Here is a 21,569-nt window from a genome sequence, read left to right as displayed (position 1 = left end):
TACCACCAGAGGGAGCCCACACACCCCAGTCATTGCCACCTTGTCCCCCTCACACCTGATAGAGCACACGCACCTCAGTTGTTCATCACCTCCTGCCGGCCCCAGCTCCATGGGCAATGAGGGGGCTCCCACTGGAGTTACCATGTGTACTCCAGTTGTTACCACTTTGTCCCCCTCAGGCCTAAGTGGGTGTGCATATTCCCAGTGTGCTGCAACCTCCTGATGGCCCCTGCCACCACAGATAGTAGAAGGGAATCCCATTGGGGTGAGGTCGTGTGTCCCAGTCTTGCCACCTTATTCCTCTTCCTCCTGAGCAAGCACATGTCACAGTCAATCACCATCACTTGCCCCTCCCACTTAAGTTAGCAAGCTTGCTCCAGTCAGTCATTGTCTTCACCTCCCTCTCACCTGGGTGGGGAGCAGATGCCTGAGGAAGGCCTACATGCAGAGGTGGTGGCAAAACCAAAGCTGAGCCCAAGGGTCTGTGTGACTAAGAAAGAACTGAAATCTCTCTTTGCAGCTGCACAGACCACAAATTAAACCCACACAGTTGGCTTAGTGAACCCTGTGTCTGCAGAACATTTGAATGGACAAGTCCTCCTACAACTGAGAAGGGTCTAGCTTTAGCAGGTGTGGATTTTGTGGGCATGTATATGAGGGGGTTGGGCCAGGTCAGAGGGTGAGCTGCCCCCACAATGCCCACAGCAGGTATAGAGACCTACCTAGAGGTCTTGGAATGCCTCCTGGGTAGGTGGGGGTTGGCTGTGGCTTGCAACGGCGGGGAAAACATTGATGGGGAAAATGAGGTGACAGAGAAATATGTTGCAGATGAAAGAGCAAGGTAAAAACTTACAAGACTAACTAAATGAAGAAGATAAGCAATCTACCTGAAAAATAATTCAGAATACTGATAGTAAAGATGATCCAAGATCTCAGAAAAAGAATGGAGGCACGGATCAAGAAGATAAAAGAAATGTTCCACAAGGACCTAGAACTGAAGAACAAACAAACAGTGATGAACAATACAATAAATGCAATGAAAAATACACTGGAAGGATTCAATAGCAGAATAACTGAGGCAGAAGAATGGAGAAGTGAGCTGGAAGATAGAATGGTGGAAGTCACTGCCATGGAACAGAATAAAGAAAAAAGAATTAAAAGAAATAAGGACAGTTTCAGAGACTTCTGGGACAACATTAAATGCACCAACATTCAAATTATAGAGGTCCCAGAAGAAGAAGAGAAAAAGAAAGGGACTGAGAAAATATTTGAAGAGATTATAGTCAAAAACTTCCTTAACATGGAAAAGGCAATAATCAATCAAGTCCAGGAAGTCCCATACAGGATAATCCCAAGGAGGAGTACAACAAGACACATATTAATCAAACTATCAAAAATTAAATACAAAGAAAAAATATCAAAAGCAACAAGGGAAAAACAACAAATAACATACAAGGGAATATTCATAAGGTTATCAGCTGACTTTTCAGTAGAAACTCTAAAGGCCAGAAGGGAGTGACAGTATATATTTAAAGTAATGAAAGGGAAAATCCTGCAACCAAGATTACTCTCCCCAGCAAGGATCTCATTCAAACTCCACAGAGAAATCAAAGGCTTTACAGACAAGCAAAAGCTAAGAGAATTCAGCACCACTAAAGCAGCTTTACAATAAATGCTCAAGAAGCTTCTCTAGCCAGGAAACACAAGAGAAGAAAAAGACCTAAGAAAACAAACCCAAAACAATTAATAAAATGGAAATAGGAAAATACATACTGATTATTACCTTAAATGTAAATGGATTAAATGCTCCAACCAAAAGACATAGACTGGCTGAATGGATACAAAAACAAGACCTGTCTACAAGAGACACACTTCAGACCTAGAGACACATACAGACTGAAAGTGAGCAGATGGAAAAAGATATTTCATGCAAATGGAAATCAAAAGAAAGCTAGAGTAGCTACAAAATAGACTTTAAGAGAGAGATTGTTACAAGAGGCAAGGAAGAACACTTCATAATGATCAAGGTATTAATCCGAGAAGAAGACATAACAATTGTAAATATATAGACAGTCAACATTGGAGCAGCTCAATGTATAAGACAAATGCTAACAGCCATAAAAGACGAAATCAACAGTAACACAATAATAGTGGGGGACTTTGACACTCTACTTACACCAATGGACAGATCATTCAGACAGAAAATTAGTAAGGAAACACAAGGCTTAAATGACACATAAGACCAGATAGACTTAATTGATAATTATAGGGCATAAATATAGGGCATAATAAAGACTTCATTCTCTTTAAATTCATTTTCTAATTTTTCCCTTTTTTCTCAGTTATTATGAATTAAATTTAAAAAATCATATTTAACTAAAATATTGAGCTAATAGCCTTATGTGATGTTTGCCAAGGAGCAAATTCTTTTTTCATATTAAAAAAAGGAAATAACTCTAGGTATAAAATAACTATGAAATACCAATTCTTTATGGAAATATGTCCATAATACCAAATTATATTTTTAGATTAAGGAAATCGTTAAAAAATTTTCTTTTATATTTAATTATATAGCTTTTCCTATCCCAATTGTTTTACTCTTGTCTAACATGTTTTTTTTTTTTCTTTCTTTCTTTTTTTATATCTCTAGTCAAGGTTATGAACCAATCTGGGGGAAGGAAACTACCATAGTGTTTGTGGTGGGGACTGAAATTTCCTCAAAATGAGCTCACAAATTGGATTGTTAACACCAAGAAATTGTATGAATGGTTCTAATGGTTTTGTCTTCTATTACCTGAGATTAAATACTCTTAATGCAGATTATTTATCCTGTTAAGAAAATAATTGGTACACTGGAACAGTTTTTTTCTTTCATGAGAAGATGTTTCTATTAAGCCAAAAAAATATAGATTCTTAGCACAATTAGTTTATTTTATGTGTTTCCTTCTGTTATTTATTATTATTGTGACAATATTTAAACATATGATATACAATTTTAGTGCTAAAGAAAATATTTTTGTGGTCATATGTTTACAAGTATTGTAATGATGTTTAAGTGAAATGCAAAAACAGCATTTTTTTTCAGATATAAAATGTCAAATATTTTTACAAGTAAGATGAAAATTACTTTGGGAATTTACAGTAAAGAATCTAGATAATTATCTCTATTCTCTGATGCAAGTTTGTACACTTAACTATATGCAATTATTTTCTAAATTATAAATGTTTCATTTTGGTGGCCAGGTTAAGAGCCTCATATGTCTATGACAAAAGACGGTTGGAATAATACTCTTAGTATTATATCTATACTTAAGGAGAAGAAGCATATTTATGATTCTTTTAGTTGCCTGCAGTGACATACTAAATTAAACCAATGACTGAGCATCATAAGTGTCTTTCTGTAATTGTTGATATTTTGTAAACCGCATGTGTAATAGTCAACAGAAACTTATCCACCTAGGGCTAATTAGAAATTAATTTAAATATATGTAGAACGGAATTAATATCAGAAGGTGACAACTAGCATATTATCTGAACTTGAAAAAAATGTGAGGTTTGCTACAATTTAATTAAATGATCAAAATATTGAAACAAAAAAATTGCAATCACTTAAGGTAGGTTTACTTTATGTGTATATTTTTCCTTTATTAGAAAATTGGAACTTGGGACTCCTGACTTGTGAGTCTCATTTACAAGTAGTCTCCAAACAAATCTGAAATATATATTTAGTGATTTTGGAATTTGTTATTGATCCCAAAGTATATACTCAACTCAGCTTTTTCAAGGCTTGTAGGTAAAGAAGACATTATAGGCCAAGATCTCACAGGATGGGTTCAGATCAGAAGCACTCCAACAAAAAATGACAGTGTAGTCAGCCGTAATTTATTTCTTGTTTGCCTCTAAATCCCATCCTCTCAAATAGATGTGAAGGAGAACATAGGATTTTGTTTTCAGGGAGGTGAGATTTATAGGTGGTAGCTATGGAAGTTTTTGTAATTAAAGAATTTTAACGAATGCTTTGAAATCCACAAATTCTGAGTAAAACTTTATATGGATTTTTTTGACTCATATGGTTTAGAAATGTCAAGAAGAAAATATAAAATTGCCAAATTTGATATTACTCTAACTATAAATACCATAAAGGATCAGTTTGGCTTTGATGTGATTATCTGGATTTTTAAAAATTCTTTATTGGAGTACAATTGTTCCACAATGGTGTGTTAGCATCTGCTCCACAGCAAAGCAAATCAGCCAAACACATACACATGCTCCCACATCTCTACCCTCTTGCATCCCCCTTCCTCCAAACCTCCCCAGCCCACTCCTCCAGGCAGTAAAAAAGCACTGAGCTGATCTCCCTGTGCTATGCGGCTGCCTCCCACCAGCCATCCACCCTACGCTTAGCAGTGTATATATGTCCATGCCACTCTCTCGCCCGGCCACAGCTCATATTTCCCCCTACCCATATGCTCAAGTCCACTCTCCAGTAGGTCTGTGTCTTTATTCCTGTCTTACACCTAGGTTCTTCATGACATTTTTTAAATTAAATTCCATATATATGTGTTAGCACAAGGTATTTGTCTTTCTCTTTCTGACATACTTCACTCTGTATTACAGACTCTAGGTCCACCCACCTCATTACAAATAGCTCAATTTCGTATCTTCTCATGGCTGAGTAATATTCCATTGTATATACATGCCACATCTTCTTTACCCATTCATCCAATGATGGACACTTAGGTTGTTTCCATTTCCAGGCTACTGTAAATAGAGCTGCAATGAATATTTTGGTACATGACTATTTTTGAATTGTGGTTTTCTCAGGGTATATGCTCAGTAGTGGGATTGCTAGGTCATATGGTAGTTCTATTTGTAGTTTTGTAAGGAACCACCATACTGTTCTCCATAGTGGCTGTACCAATTCACATTCCCACCAGCAGTGCAAGAGTGTTCCCTTTTCTCCACACCCTCTCCAGCATCTCTTGTTTCTAGATTTTTTGATGAAGACCATTCTGACTGGTGTGAGATGATATCTCATTGTAGTTTGATTTGCATTTATCTAATGCTTAATGATGTTGAGCATTCTTTCATGTGTTTCTTGGCAGTCTGTATATCTTCTTTGGAGAAATCTCTATTTAGGACTTCTGCCCATTTTTGGATTGGGTTGTTTGTTTTTCTGTTATTGAGCTGCATGAGCTGCTTATATATTTTGGATATTAATCCTTTGTCAGTTGCTTCACTGGCAAATATTTTCTCCCATTCTGAGGGTTGTCTTTTGGTCTTGTTTATGGTTCCTTTGCTGTGCAAAAGCTTTTAAGCTTCTTTAGGTCCCATTTGTTTATTTTTGTTTTTATTTCCACTTCTCTAGGAGGCGGGTCATAAAAGATCTTGCTGTGATTTATGTTATAGAGTGTTCTGCCTATGTTTTCCTCAAGGAGGTTGATAGTTTCTGGCAGTACAATTAGGTCTTTAATCCATTTTGAGCTTATTTTTGTGTATGACATTACGGAGTGATCTAATCTCATATTTTAACATGTACCTGTACAGTTTTCCCAGCACCACTTATTGAAGAGGCTGCCCTTTCTCCACTGTATATTCCTGTTTCCTTTATCAAAGATAAGGTGACCATATGTGCATGGGTTTATCTCTCGGCTTTCCATCCTTTTCCATCGATTGATCTTTCTTTTTTTTTGCCACTACCATACTTTCTTGATTACTGTAGCTTTGTAGTACAGTGTGAAGTGAGGGAGCCTGATTCCTCTAGCTCTGTTTTTCGTTCTCAAGATTACTTTGTCTCTTCAGGGTCTTTTGTGTTCCATACAAATTGTAAAATATTTTGGTCTAGTTCTGTGAAAAATGCCAATGGTACTTTGATAGGGATTGCATTCAATCTGTAGATTGCTTTTGGTAGTAGAGCCATTTTCACAATGTTGCTTCTTCCAATCCAAGAACATGGTATAACTCTCCAACTATTTGTATCATTTTTAATTTCTTTCATCAGTGTCTTATAATTTTCTGCATACAGGTCTTTTGTCTCCTTAGGTAGGTTTATTCCTAGATATTTTATTCTTTTTGTTGCAATGATAAATGGGAGTGTTTTCTTGATTTCAATTTCAGATTTTTCATCATAATGGTATAGGAATACCAGAGATTTCTGTGCATTAATTTTGTATCCTGATACTTTACCAAATTCATTGATTAGCTCTAGTAGTTTTCTGGTAGTATCTTTAGGATTCTCTATGTATAGTATAATGTCATCTGCAAACATTGACAGCTTGACGTCTTATTTTCTGATTTGGATTCTTTTTATTTCCTTTTCTTCTCTGATTGCTGTAGTTAAAACTTCCAAAACTATGTTGAATAAGAGTTGTGAGAGTGGGCAACCTTGTCTTGTTCCTGATCTTAGTGGAAATGCTTTCAGTTTTTCACCATTGACAGTGATGTTGGCTGTGGGTTTGTCATATATGACCTTTATTATGTTAATGAAATTTCCCTCTATGCCTACTTTCTGCAGGGTTTTTTATCATAAATCGGTGTTGAATTTTGTCAAAAGCTTTCTCTGCATCTATTGAGATGATCATATGGTTTTTCTCCTTCATTTTGTTAATATGGGTTATCACATTGATAGATTTGTGTATATTGAAGAATCCTTGCATTCCTGGAATAAACCCCACTTGATCATGGTGTATGATCCTTTTAATGTGCTGTTGAATTCTGTCTGCTAGTATTTAGTTGAGGATTATTGCATCCATGTTCATCAGTGATATTGGCCTGTAGTTTTCTTTCTTTGTGACATCCTTGTCTCGTTTTGGTATCAAGGTAATGGTGACCTCGTTGAATGAGTTTGGGAGTGTTCCTCCCTCTGCTATATTTTGGAAGAGTTTGAGAAGTATGGGTGTTAGCTGTTCTCTAAATGTTTGATAGAATCCTCCTGTGAAGCCATCTGGTCCTGGGCTTTTGTTTGTTGGAAGATTTTTAATCACAGTTTCAATTTCAGTGTTTGTGATTGGTCTGTTCATATTATCTATTTCTTCCTGATTCAGTCTTGGCAGGTTGTGCATTTCTAAGAATTTGTCCATTTCTTCCAGGTTTTCCATTTTATTGGCATAGAGTTGTTTGTAGTAATCTCTCATGATCTTTTGTATTTCTGCAGTGTGAGTTGTTACTTCTCCTTTATCATTTCTTATTCTATTGATTTGAGTCTTCTCTCTTTATTTCTCAATGAGTCTGGCTAATGGTTTACCAATTGTGTTTATCTTCTCAAAGAACATGCTTTTAGTTTTATTGATCTTTGCTATCATTTCATTCATTTCTTTTTCATTTATTTCTGATCTGATCTTTATGATTTCTTTCCTCTGCTAACTTTGTGGTTATTTTCTGATCTTCTTTCTCTAATTGCTATAGGTGCAAGGTTAGGTTCTTTATTCAAGATATTTCCTGTTTCTTAAGGTAGGATTATATTGCTATAAACTTCCCTCATAGGACTTCATTTGCTGCATCCCATAGGTTTTGGGTCATATTGTCTCTATTGTTATTTGTTTCTAAGTATTTTTTGATTTCCTCTTTGATTTCTTCAGTGTTTACTTTGTTATTAAATAGTGTATTGTTTAGTCACCATGTGTTTGTATTTTACACAGATCTTTTCCTGTATTGATATCTAATCTTATAGCGTTGCGGTCAGGAAAGATACTTGCTACAATTTCAATTTTCTTAAATTTACCAAAGCTTGATTTGTGACCCAAGATATGATCTATCCTGGAGAATTTTTCATGAGCACTTGAGAAAAATGTTGATTCTGCTGTTTTTGGATGGAATGTCCTCTAAATATCAATTAAGTCCATCTTGTTTAATGTATCATTTAAAGCTTGTGTTTCCTTATTTATTTTCAGTTTGGATGATTTTTCCTTTGGTGAAAGTGGGGTGTTAAAGTCACCTACTATGAATGTGTTACTGCCATTTTCCCTTTTCATGGCTGTTAGTATTTGCCTTATGTATTGTGTTGCTCCTATGTTGGGTACATAAATATTTACAATTATTTTATCTTCTCCTTGGATCAATCCCTTTATCATTATGTAGTGTCCTTCTTTTTCTCTTCTAATAGTCTTTATTTTAAAGTCTATTTTGTCTGATATGAGAATTGCTACACCAGGTTTCTTTTGGTTTCCATTTAAATGGAATATCATTTTCCATCCCCTCACTTTCAGTCTGTATGTGTCTCTAGGTCTGAAGTGGTTCTCTTGTAGACAGCATATATGTGGGTGTTGTTTTTGTATCCATTCAGCCAGTCTATGTCTTTTAGTGGGAGCTTTAATCCATTTACCTTTAAGGTAATTATCGATATATTTGATCCTATTCCCATTTTTAATTGTTTTGGGTTCGTTATTGTAGGTCTTTTCCTTCTCTTGTGTTTCTTGCCTAGAGAAGTTCCTTTAGCATTTCTTGTAAGCTGGTTTGGAGTTGCTGAACTCTCCCATCTTTTGCTTGTCTGTAAAGATTTTAATTTCACCATCAAGTCTGAATGAGATCCTTGCTTGGTAGAGTAATATTGGTTGTAGGTTTTTCTCCTTCATCACTTTAAATATGTCCTACCAGTCCCTTCTTGCTTGCAGTGTTTCTGCTGAAAGGTCAGCTGTTAAACTTAAGGGGATTCCCTTGTGTGTTATTTGTTGTTTTTCCCTTGTTGTTTTTAGTATGTTTTCTTTGTATTTAATTTTTGATAGTTTAATTAATATGTGTCTTGGCATATTTCTCCTTGGCTTTATCCTGTATGGGACTCTCTGTGCTTCCTGGACTTGATTAACTATTTCATTTCCCATATTAGGGAAGTTTTCAACTATAACCTCTTCAAATATTTTCTCACTCCCTTTCTTTTCCTCTTCTTCTTCTGGAACCCCTATAATTCGAATGTTGGTGTGTTTAATGTTGTCCCAGAAGTCTCTGAAACTGTCCTCAGTTCTTTTCATTCTTTTTTCTTCATTCTGCTCTGCAGTAGTTATTTCCACTCTTTTATCTTCCAGGTCACTTATCCATTCTTCTGCCTCAGTTATTCTGCTATTGATCCCATCTAGAGTATTTTAAATTTCAATTATTGTGTTGTTCATTGTTGCTTGTTTCATCTTTAGTTCTTCTAGGTCCTTGTTAAATGTTTCTTGCATTTTGTCTATTCTATTTCCAAGATTTTGGCTCATCTTTACTATCATTATTCTGAATTGCTTTTCAGGTAGACTGCCTATTTCCTCTTCATTTGTTAGGCCTCGTGGGTTTTTATCTTGCTCCTTCATCTGCTGTGTGTTTTTCTGTCTTCTCATTTTGCTTATCTTACTGTGTGTGGAGTCTCCTTTTTGAAGGCTGCATGTTCATAGTTCCCATTGTTTTTGGTGTCTGTCCCCAGTGGCTAAAGTTGGCTCAGTGGGTTGTGTAGGCTTTCTGGTGGAGGGGACTAGTGCCTGTGTTCTGTTGGATGAGGTTGGTTCTTTTCTATCTTGTGGGCAGGTCCACATCTGGTGGTGTGTTTTGGGGTGTCTGTGGACTTATTATGATTTTAGACAGCCTCTCTTCTAATGGGTGGTGTTGTGTTCCTTTCTTGTTAGTTGTTTGGCATAGGGTGTCCAGCACTGTAGCTTTCTGGTCATTGAGTGAAGCTGGATGTTGGTGTTGAGATCGAGATCTCTGGGATATTTTCACCATTTCATATTATGTGGAACTGGGAGGTCTCTTGTGGACCAGTGTCCTGAAGGTGTCTCTCCCACCTCAGAGGCACAGCACAGTCAGTATCCACACACCCCTGCCGGGGAGCCTGTGCAGACTCCTGGTTGCAACACCAAGAGCCTTTCATCCACACAGCTCAGAAAAAAAGGTAGAAAAAGTAGAATGAAAGAAAGAAAGAAAGAGAGAAAGAAAGAAAGAAAGCAAGGAGGGAGTTAGGAAAGGAGGAAGGGAGGAAGGAAGGAGGGTAACAAGGAAAGAAAGAAAGAAGATAAAATAAAATACGATAAAATAAAATAAAGTTATTAAAATAAAAAATAATTATTAAGAAATTTTTTTTTCTTTAAAAAGAAAAAAAAAAAAAACAGACGGATAGAACCCTAGGATAAGTGGTGGAAGCAAATCTATACAGATAAAATCTCACACAGAAGTATACACATTCACAGTCACAAAAACAGGAAAAGTGGAAAAAATAATAAATCTTGCTCTCAAAGTCCACCTCCTCAATTTGGGATGATTCGTTGTGTATTCATGTATTCCACAGATGCAGGGTACATCAAGTTGATTGTGGAGCTTCAAATCGCTGCTTCTGAAGCTGCTGGGAGTGATTTCCCTTTCTCTTCTTTATTCTCACAGCTCCCGGGTATCAGCTTTGCATTTGGCCCCGCCTCTGCACATGAGCCACCGGAGGGCAACTTTTCTTCATTCAGACCGGATGGGGTTAAAGGAGCAGCTGATTCGGGAGCTCTGGCTCACTCAGGCGGAGGTGAAGGAGGGCTACAGAGTGCGGGGTAAGCCTGCAGTGACAGAGACCAGCATGATGTTGCACCAGTTGGAGACACACCGTGCATTCTCCCGGGGAGGTTTTCCCTGGATCCCGGGATGCTGACAGTGGAAGGCTGCACAGGCTCCCTGGCAGGGGCGTGTGGATACTGACCTGTGCTCACACACAGGCTTCTTGGTGGCAGCAGCAGCAGCCTTAGCATCTCATGCCCGTCTCTGGAGTCCGTGCTTTTAACCGTGGCTCACACCTGTCCCTGGAGCTCCATTAAGCAGTGCTCTTAATCCCCTCTCCTTGCACATCAGGAAACAAAGAGGGAAGAATAAGTCTCTTGCCTCCTCGGCAGGTCCAGATTTTCTCCGGACTCCCTCCTGGCTAGCCATGGTGCACTAACCCCTTGCAGGCTGTGTTCACGCCACCAACCCCAGTCCTCACCCTGTACTCTGACAAGCCCAAGCCTCAGCTCACAGCCCTGCCTGCCCTGGTGGGTGAGCAGACAAGCGTCTTGGGCTGGTGAGTGCCATTCGGCACTGATCCTCTGTGCGGGAATCTCTCCACTTTGCCCTCCGTGCCCTTGATGCTGTGCACTCCTCCGTGGCTTCGAAGCTCCCCCTGCCACCTGCCACAGTCTCCACCCGCGAAGGGACTTCCTAGTGTGTGGAAACTTTTCCTCCTTCACAGCTCCCTCCCACTCATGCAGGTCCCATCCCTATCCTTTTGTCTCTGTTTATTCTTTTCTCTTTGGCATACCCAGGTATGTGGGGACTTTCTTGTCTTTTGGGAGGTCTGACGTCTCTGCCAGTGTTCAGTAGGTGTTCTGTAGGAGTTATTCCACGTGTAGATGTATTTCTTGTGTATCTGTAGGGAGGAAGGTGATCTCTGCATCTTACTCTTCCACCATCTTCCCCTCGTCTCGATTATCTGGATTTTAATAGATGAATACTGCCTAGAAAAATCACCCACAATTTCATGATGTTTGTAGAAGTGAAATAAAATATTACCATTATCTCTAGCAAGGTTAATTTCCTAAAGCAAAAAATAGTCTATATGTTAAACACAGGGAAAAATATATTACTGAGAATCTAGCATAGGAACTGGTAATATTTATATTTTAAAAAAATCTGGGGGGGACCTTGAAGATGGCGGAAGAGTAAGACACGGAGATCACCTTCCTCCCCACAGATACACCAGAAATACATCTACACGTGGAACAACTCCTACAGAACACCTACTGAAGGCTGGCAGAAGACCTCAGACCTCCCAAAGGGCAAGAAACTCCCCCACGTACCTGGGTAGGGCAAAAGAAAAAAAGAAAAAACAGAGACAAAAGAATAGGGACGGCACCTGCACCAGTGGGAGGGAGCTGTGAAGGAGGAAAAGTTTCCACACGCTAGGAAGCCCCTTCGCGGGTGGAGAATGTGGGAGGTGGCGGGGGGAGCTTCGAAGCCGCGGAGGAGTGCACAGCAACAGGGGTGCGGAGGGCAAAGCGGGGAGATTCCCGCACAGAGGATCAGTGCCGACCGGCACTCACCAGCCTCAGAGGCTTGTCTGCTCACCTGCTGGGGCGGCCAGGGCTGCGAGCTGAGGCTCGGGTTTTGGTTTAGGTCTGAGCACAGGGAGAGGACTGGGATTGGCGGCTTGAACATAGTCTGAAGGGGTTAGTGAACCACGGCTACCCGGGAGGGAGGCCTGGGAAAAGTCTGCACCTGCCGAAGAGGCAAGAGACTTTTTCTTCCCTCTTTGTTTCCTGGTGCGCGAGGAGAGGGATTTAAGAGCGCTGCTTAAAGGAACTCCAGAGACGGGCGCGAGCCACAGCTAAAAGCGCGAACCCCAGAGACAGGCATGAGCCACGGCTAAAAGCGTGGAACCCAGAGACAGGCATGATCCGTGGCTAAAAGCGTGGACCCCAGAGACGGGTGCGAGCCGCGGCTAAAAGCACGGACCCCAGGGACAAGCAGGAGACGCTAAGGCTGCTGCTACCGCCACCAAGGGGCCTGTGTGCAAGCACAGGTCACTATCCACACCCCTCTTCCTCGGAGCCTGTGCAGCCCGCCATTGCCAGGTTCCCGGGATCCAGGGACAACTTCCCCGGGAGAATGCATGGCGGGCCTCAGGCTGGTGCAACAGCACGCCGGCCTCTGCCGCCGTAGGCCCGCCCTGCATGCAGTGCCCCTCCCTCCCCCCCGGCCTGAGTGCGCCAGAGCCCCTGAATCACCGGCTCCTTTAACCCCATCCTGTCTGAGCAAACAACAGACGCCCTCCAGCGACCTACATGCAGAGGCAGGGCCAGATCCAAACCTGAGCCCCTGTGAGCTGTGAGAACAAAGAAGAGAGAGGGAAATCTCTCCCAGCAGCCTCAGAAACAGTGGATTAAAGCTCCACAATCAACTTGATGTGCCCTGCATCTGTGGAATACATGAATAGACAACGAGTCATCCCAAATTGAAGAGGGGGGCTTCGAGAGCAAGATTTATTATTTTTTCCCCTTTTCCTCTTTTTGTGAATGTGTATGTGTATGCTTCTGTGTGAGATCTTATCTGTATAGTTTTGCTTCCACCATTTGTCCTAGGGTTCTATCCGTCCATGGTTTCTTATAAATTTTATTTTCTTAATAATTAATTTTAATTTTAATAACTTTATTATACCTTACCTTCGTTCTTTCTTTCTTTCTTTCTTTCCTCCCTTCGCTCCTTTAGACAATGAATCATCCCAAATTGAGGAGGTGGTCTCTGAGAGCAAGATTTATGATTTTTTCCCCTTTACCTCTTTTTGTGAGGGTGTATGTGTATGCTTCTGTGTAAGATTTTGTCTGTATAGCTTTGCTTCCAACATTTGTCCTGAGGTTCTATCCGTCCCTTTTTTTTCTAAATATTTTTTAATTCAATAACTTTATTATACTTAATTTTATTTTACCGTATCTTCTTTCTTTCTGTCTCTTTTCCTTTTTTCCCTCCTTCTTTCCTTCCTCCCTCCCTCCTTTCTTTCCTTCTTGCCTTCTTTCCTTCTTTGCTTCTTTCTTTCTTCCTTCCTTCCTTCCTTCCTTCCCTCTTTTCTCTCTTTCTTTCTTCATACTTCTACTAATTCTCTCTATTTTTTCTCCCTTTTATTCTGAGCCGTGTGGATTAAAGGCTCTTGGTGCTCTAGCCAAGATCAGGGCTCTGCCTCTGAGGTAGGAGAGCCAACTTCAGGACACTGGTCAACAAGAGACCTCCCAGCTCCACATAATATCAAATGGCAAAAATCTCACAGAGACCTCCATCTTAACACCAGCACCCAGCTTCACTCAATGACCAGCAAGCTATGGTGCTGGACAACCTATGCCAAACAACTAGAAAAACAGGAACACAAACACACCCATTAGCAAGGAGGCTGCCTAAAATCATAATAAGGCCACAGACACCCCAAAACACACCACCAGACGTGAACTTACCCACTAGAGAGATACGATCCAACCTCATCCACCACAACACAGGCACTAGTCCCCTCCACCAGGAAGCCTACACAACCCAGTGAACCAACCTTAGCCACTGGGGACAGACACCAAAAACAGCAGGAACTACGAACCTGCAGCCTGCAAAAAGGAGACACCAAACACAGTAAGATAAGCAAAATGAGAAGACAGAAAAACACACAGCAGATGAAGGAGCAAGATAAAAATGCACCAGACCTAACAAATGAAGAGGAAATAGGCAGTCTACCTGAAAAAGAATGCAGAATAATGATAGTAAGGATGATCTGAAATCTTGGAAGTAGAATGGACAAAACGCAAGAAACATTTAACAAGGACCTAGAAGAAATAAAGATGAAACAAGCAATGATGAGCAACACAATAAATGAAATTAAAAGTACTCTAGATGGGATCAATAGCAGAATAACTGAGGCAGAAGAACAGATAATGACCTGGAAGATAAAATAGTGGAAATAACTACTGCAGAGCAGAATAAAGAGAAAAGAATGAAAAGAACTGAGGACAGTCTCAGAGACCTCTGGGACAACATTAAACACACCAACATTCGAATTATAGGGGTTCCAGAAGAAGAAGAGAAAAAGAAAGGGACGGAGAAAATATTTGAAGAGGTTATAGTTGAAAACTTCCCTAATATGGGAAATGAAATAGTTAATCAAGTCCAGGAAGCACAGAGAGTCCCATACAGGATAAATCCAAGGAGAAATACGCCAAGACACATATTAATCAAACTGTCAAAAATTAAATACAAAGAAAGCATATTAAAAGCAACAAGGGAAAAACAACAAATAACACACAAGGGAATCCTCATAAGGTTAACAGCTGATCTCTCAGCAGAAACCCTACAAGCCAGAAAGGAGTGGCAGGACATACTGAAAGTGATGAAGGAGAAAAACCTGCAACCAAGACTACTCTACCCAGCAAGGATCTCATTCAGATTTGATGGAGAAATTAAAATCTTTACAGACAAGCAAAAGCTGAGAGAGTTCAGCACCACCAAACCAGCTTTACAACAAATGGTAAAGGAACTTCTCTAGACAAGAAACACAAGAGAAGGAGCAGACCTATAATAACGAACCCAAAACAAATTAGGAAATGGGAATAGGAACATACATATCGATAATTACCGTAAATGTAAATGGATTAAATGTTCCCACCAAAAGACACAGATTGGCTGAATGGATACAAAAACAAGACCCTTACATATGCTGTCTACAAGCGACCCACTTCAGACATAGAGACACATACAGACTGAAAGTAAGGGGATGGAAAAATTATTCCATGCAAATGGAAACCAAAAGAAAACTGGAGTAGCAATTCTCATATCAGACAAAATAGACTTTAAAATAAGGACTATTAGAAGAGACAAAGAAGGACACTACATTATGATCAAGGGATCGATCCAAGAAGAAGATATAACAATTTTAAATATTTATGCACCCAACATAGGAGCACCTTAATACATAAGGCAAATATTAACAGCCATAAAAGGGGAAATCGACAGTAACACATTCATAGTAGGGGACTTTAACACCCCACTTTCACCCATGGACAGATCATCCAAAATGAAAATAAATAAGGAAACACAAGCTTTAAATGATACATTAAACAAGATGGACTTAATTGATATTTATAAGACACTCCATCCAAAAACAACAGAATACAAATTTTTCTCAAGTGCTCATGGAACAATCTCCAGGTTAGATCATATCTTGGGTCACAAAACAAACCTTGGTAAATTTAAGAAAATTGAAATTGTATCAAGTATCTTTTCCGACAACAATGCCACGAGACTAGATATCAATTACAGGAAAAGATCTGTAAAAAATACAAACACATGGAGGCTAAACAATACACTAGTTAATAATGAAATGATCACTGAAGAAATCAAAGAGGAAATGAAAAAATACCTAGAAACAAATGACAATGGAGACACAACGACCCAAAACCTATGGGATGCAGCAAAAGCAGTTCTAAGGGGGAAGTTTATAGCAATACAAGCCCACCTTAAGAAGCAGGAAACATCTCGAATAAACAGCCTAACCTTGTACCTCAAGCAATTAGAGAAAGAAGAACAAAAAATCCCCCAGGTTAACAGAAGGAAAGAAATCATAAAAATCAGATCAGAAATAAATGAAAAAGAAATGAAGGAAACAATAGCAAAGATCAATAAAATAAAAGCTGGTACTTTGAGAAGATAAACTAAACAGATAAACCACTAGCCAGACTTATCAAGAAAAAAAGGGAGAAGACTCAAATCAATAGAATTAGAAATGAAAAAGGAGAAGTAACAACTGACACTGCAGAAATAAAAAAGATCATGAGAGATTACTACAAACAACTCTATGCCAAAAAAATGGACAATCTGGAAGTCATGGACAAATTCTTAGAAATGCACAACCTGCCAAGACTGAATCAGGAAGAAATAGAAAATATGAACAGACCAATCACAAGCACTGAAATTGAAACTGTGATTAAAAGTCTTCCAACAAACAAAAGCCCAGGACCAGATGGTTTCACAGGCGAATTCTATCAAACATTTAGAGAAGACCTAACACCTATCCTTCTCAAACTCTTCCAAAATATAGCAGAGGGAGGAACACTCCAAAATTCCTTCTACAAGGCCACAATCACCTTGATACCAAAACGAGACAAGGATGTCACAAAGAAAGAAAACTACAGGCCAATATCACTGATGAACATAGATGCACAAATCCTCAACAATATACTAGCAAACAGAATTCAACAGCACATTAAAAGTATCATGCACCATGATCAAGTGGTGTTTATTCCAGGAATGCAAGGATTCTTTAATATATGCAAATCAAACAATGTGATACACCATATTAACAAACTGAATGAGAAAATCCATATGGTCTACTCAATAGATTCAGAGAAAGCTTTCAACAAAATTCAACACTCATTTATGATAAAAACCCTGCAGAAAGTAGGCATAGAGGGAACTGTCCTCAACATAATAAAGGCCATATATGACAAGCCCACAGCCAACATCATCCTCAGTGGTGAAAAACTGAAACCATTTCCACTAAGATCAGGAGCAAGACAAGGTTGCCCACTCTCACCACTGTTATTCAATGTAGTTTTGGAAGTTTTAGCCACAGCAATCAGAGAAGAAAAGGAAATAAAAGGAATCCAAATCAGAAAAGAAGAAGTAAAGCTGTCACTGTTTGCAGATGACATGATACTATACATAGAGAATCCTAAAGATGCTAGCAGAAAACTACTAGAGCTAATCAATGAATTTGGTAAAGTAGCAGGATACAAAATTAATGCACAGAAATCTCTGGCATTCCTATACACTAATGATGAAAAATCTGAAATGGAAATCAAGAAAACACTCCCATTTACCACTGCAACAAAAAGAATAAAATATCTAGGAATAAACCTACCTAAGGAGACAAAAGACCTGTATGCAGAAAATTATAAGACACTGATGAAAGAAATTAAAGATGATACAAATAGATGGAGAGATATACCATGTTCTTGGATAGGAAGAATCAACATTGTGAAAATGACTCTACTACCCAAAGCAATCTACAGATTGAATGCAATCCCTACCAAACTACCACTGGCATTTTTCACAGAACTAGAACAAAAAATTTCGCAATTTGTATGGAAACACAAAAGACCCTGAATATCCAAAGCAATCTTGAGAACGAAAAACGGAGCTGGAGGAATCAGGCTCCCTGACTTCAGACTATACTACAATGCTACAGTAATCAAGACAGTATGGTACTGGCAAAAAAAAAGAAAGATCAATCGATGGAACAGGATAGAAAGCCCAGAGATATATCCACACACCTATGGTCACCTTATCTTTGATAAAGTTGGCAGGAATGTACAGTGGAGAAAGGACAGCCTCTTCAATAAGTGGTGCTGGGAAAACTGGACAGATACATGTAAAAGTATGAGATTAGATCACTCCCTAACACCATACACAGAAATAAGCTCAAAATGGATTAAAGACCTAAGTGTAAAGCCAGAAACTATCAAACTCCTAGAGGAAAACATAGGCAGAAGACTCTATGACATAAATCACAGCAGGATCCATTCTGACCCACCTCCTAGAGTAATGGAAATAAAAACAAAAATAAAGAAATGGGACCTAATGAAACTTCAAAGCTTTTGCACAGCAAAGGAAACCATAAACAAGACCAAAAGACAACCCTCAGAATGGGAGAAAATATTTGCAAATGAAGCAACTGACAAAGGATTAATCTCCAGAATTTATAAGCAGCTCATGCAGCTCAATAACAAAAAAACAACCCAATCCAAAAATGGGCAGAAGACCTAAATAGACATTTCTCCAAAGAGGATATACAGACTGCCAAGAAACACATGAAAGAATGCTCAACATCATTAATCATTAGAGAAATGCAACTCAAAATTACAATGAGATATCATCTCACACCAGTCAGAATGGCCATCATCAAAAAATCTAGAAACAATAAATGCTGGAGAGGGTGTGGAGAAAAGGGAACACTCTTGCACTGCTGGTGGGAATGTGGATTGGGTCAGCCACTATGGAAAACAGTATGGAGGTTCCTTAAAAAACTACAAATAGAACTACCATATGACCCAGCAATCCCACTAATGGGCATATACCATGAGAAAACCAAAATCTAAAAAGAGTCATGTACCAAAATGTTCATTGCAGCTCTATTTACAATAGCCCGGAGATGGAAACAACCTAAGTGCCCATCATCGGATGAATGGATAAAGAAGATGTGGCACATATATACGATGGAATATTTCTCAGCCATAAAAAGAAACGAAATTTAGCTATTTGTAATGAGGTGGATAGACCTAGAGTCTATCATACAGAGTGAAGTAAGTCAGAAAGAAAAAGACAAATACCGTATGCTAACACATATATATGGAATTTAAGAAGAAAAAAAATGTCATGAGGAACCCACGGGTAAGACAGGAATAAAGACACAGACCTACTGGAGAACGGACTTGAGGATATGGGGAGGGGGAAGGGTGAGCTGTGACAGGGCGAGAGAGAGTCATGGACATATATACACTAATAAACGTAAGGTAGATAGCTAGTGGGAAGCAGCCGCATGGCACAGGGATATCGGCTCGGTGCTTTGTGACCGCCTGGAAGGGTGGGATAGGGAGGGTGGGAGGGAGGGAGATGCAAGAGGGAAGAGATATGGGAACATATGTATATGTATAACTGATTCACTTTGTTATAAAGCAGAAACTAACACCCCATTTTAAAGCAATTATACCCCAATAAAGATGTTAAAAAAAATCTGTCTTGGGCTTCCCTGGTGGCACAGTGATTGAGAGTCCACCTGCTGATGTAAGGGACACGGGTTCATGTCCTGGTCCGGGAACATCCCACATGCCACGGAGCAGCTAGGCCCGTGAGCAATGGCTGCTGAGCCTGCGTGTCCGGAGCCTGTTCTCCACAACGGGAGATTCCACAACAGTGAGAGGCCCGCGTACCTCCCCCCCGCAAAAAAAAATAATAATAATAAAAATCAAAAATGTCTCAATTTTCTATCAAGAGGAAATCTTTTCTATACACTGCCAGCCGGATTGCAGAAATGACTGCCTGAAATACCATGAAGGGTTAACTGGTAGCTGAGATATAAAGATTTCCTACTAAGTCTCTGGAAATGAATTTATACACTTAGAAATATCAAACTCTTCTGCTACGGACCCAAGAAAAAATCAATTACAATATTTGACATCTAGCCCGAAGGACATTTCAAATTTATCTTTGAAACACTATGCACTCTTAGATGGAACCATTTATCTCTGATTTTCAAAAATAATAGCTTACAGAAAATGAAAGTCCACTTTTATACAGCAAATGCTAGTCACTGTCCTAAGCATTTTATATTATTATCTCATTTAATCTCTCTATATATAACCTTGTAAGTTATTATTTTCCTCATTTTCCAGATTAGGGGCCTGAAACTCCAAGAGAATAATGAACTCGCTCAAGGTGTCCGAGCTAAAAATGGCTAAAATTTGGGCTATGAGTTCAGGCATCAACTTTCAAATACTTAAGTTTTAATCAATGTATTATATTAAATTTTATCAGAGACTTTTCTGGAGCAAGTTATCAAGATTTTCTATCTTTTTGCAAAACTGAAGTTCAAGTACCTGGTAATGAATACAAAAGAACACTGTAGCCTTTTTCAATATTTTATGGGAAAGTAAATTAACTCTAGGTTCCAGAATCTGGGTTGTTATGCTTGTAGAAGATGAGAAAGTCATCATGTTTTAATTCACTTATAAACTATTTATTGTTTAACCTAGCACACTAAGATGCCTTTATTCCTTTATAAACAGGATACATTTATTTTAAATACTACATAGTAAATTACTATTGAAGCACAGTGATTAATGAAAATTCCTCTGATATGTTAAATAGAATTTTTCCTATAGAAGTCCAGACACCAGTGAGCTGAGGGAAAAAATAAGCTTACTAATAAGAGGTTTTGCTATAAGAGGTGCCTATCTAAGGATTTAAACCAATTAGCAACTAGAATCCAGACCCTTGATATTTCAGGTGCTTGCAAACACTTTCTTTGATTCTTCTTTTTCATTCTTTTTCTCTGAAGACAAAGTGGTACAGCAATAAATTGAGGTACAGGGCAAAGTTATGATGATTTAAACTTCAGTTCAAACTTGTTTGGTAATTTTAGGTGAAATGCTTTTATTTAAATTCAACTTTGGACTTTTGACATTTCATTAACTTGTTTTGTTTTCCTTTCCAAGACTCAACAATATAGATATTCCAAAATACATGTGGGTAGATTTGCAGTGCTTTTCTACTCTAAATGTGCTGAACTCTTATGGTTCTCTTTTTGAACTACATATATTAATATAATTTATTTTCAGTTTGATTTTCCTAGTAACCTATTAATAGATTTCTGGTCTGTTTTATATCTACTGTTTAATCATAATCAAAGTGTTATTTTTTAACTAGGAAAAATGCCATAACTAAAGTTAATTTTAAAAATTTAGAATATCTATGCCAAATAAATGAGTCAAAACTTACACAAAACTGAGCAGATAATTTGAAAAAAAACTGTATAGTTTGGGATTATATAGAAGTTTTACCTTAAGTGGAGTGAAAAGAAGGTAAGTGATATCTTGACTATGAGACAATATTATGTAGTTCTGAACAGCACATTTTTAGATTTATTTTTATGCACTAGGTAATTAAAATCCTTCACCAGTTCTTTTTCCCCTATATCACAAGCTCATTTTATTTTTCAGGCCATTTCCTCAACTTTATGGCACTTTTTATCTAGCGGTTTATAACACATACCAAAATAATTTAGATCTATTGTAACATTCAATTTCTTCTGACCTATTCTATTCTCCTTATTCTGCTCAGCTATACTATTTGTAACATTTTCATCACGTATCAAAAAATGTATATAAAGGAGACTGCCCTATAAGTGGCATATTTAGAATAAAGTGGTGAATAAAAATTACATGAAAAATAAGTTCCAAGTATCCAGTGTACATGTTAATGAGTAATACATGAACTGGAAACCCATGGAAACGTCACATAAATCCAACTTGTTCTCAAACTTGTTGCCCAAAGATGATTACTTACCAAGG

The 21,569-nt window shown here is 38.5% G+C and overlaps 1 pseudogene; it reads left to right on the top strand.

Moving 5' to 3' along the window:
• Positions 1-695: 695 nt before the first annotated feature.
• Positions 696-21,569, top strand: part of LOC132413611 (nuclear transcription factor Y subunit alpha-like) — a 38,948-nt pseudogene continuing 18,074 nt past the window's right edge.

Source organism: Delphinus delphis, chromosome 18 (assembly GCF_949987515.2).
Source record: "Delphinus delphis chromosome 18, mDelDel1.2, whole genome shotgun sequence".
Classification (NCBI taxonomy): Eukaryota; Metazoa; Chordata; class Mammalia; order Artiodactyla; family Delphinidae; genus Delphinus; species Delphinus delphis.
The sequence above is the reverse complement of the archived record's forward strand: the minus strand, read 5'-3'. Positions and strand labels throughout refer to the sequence as shown.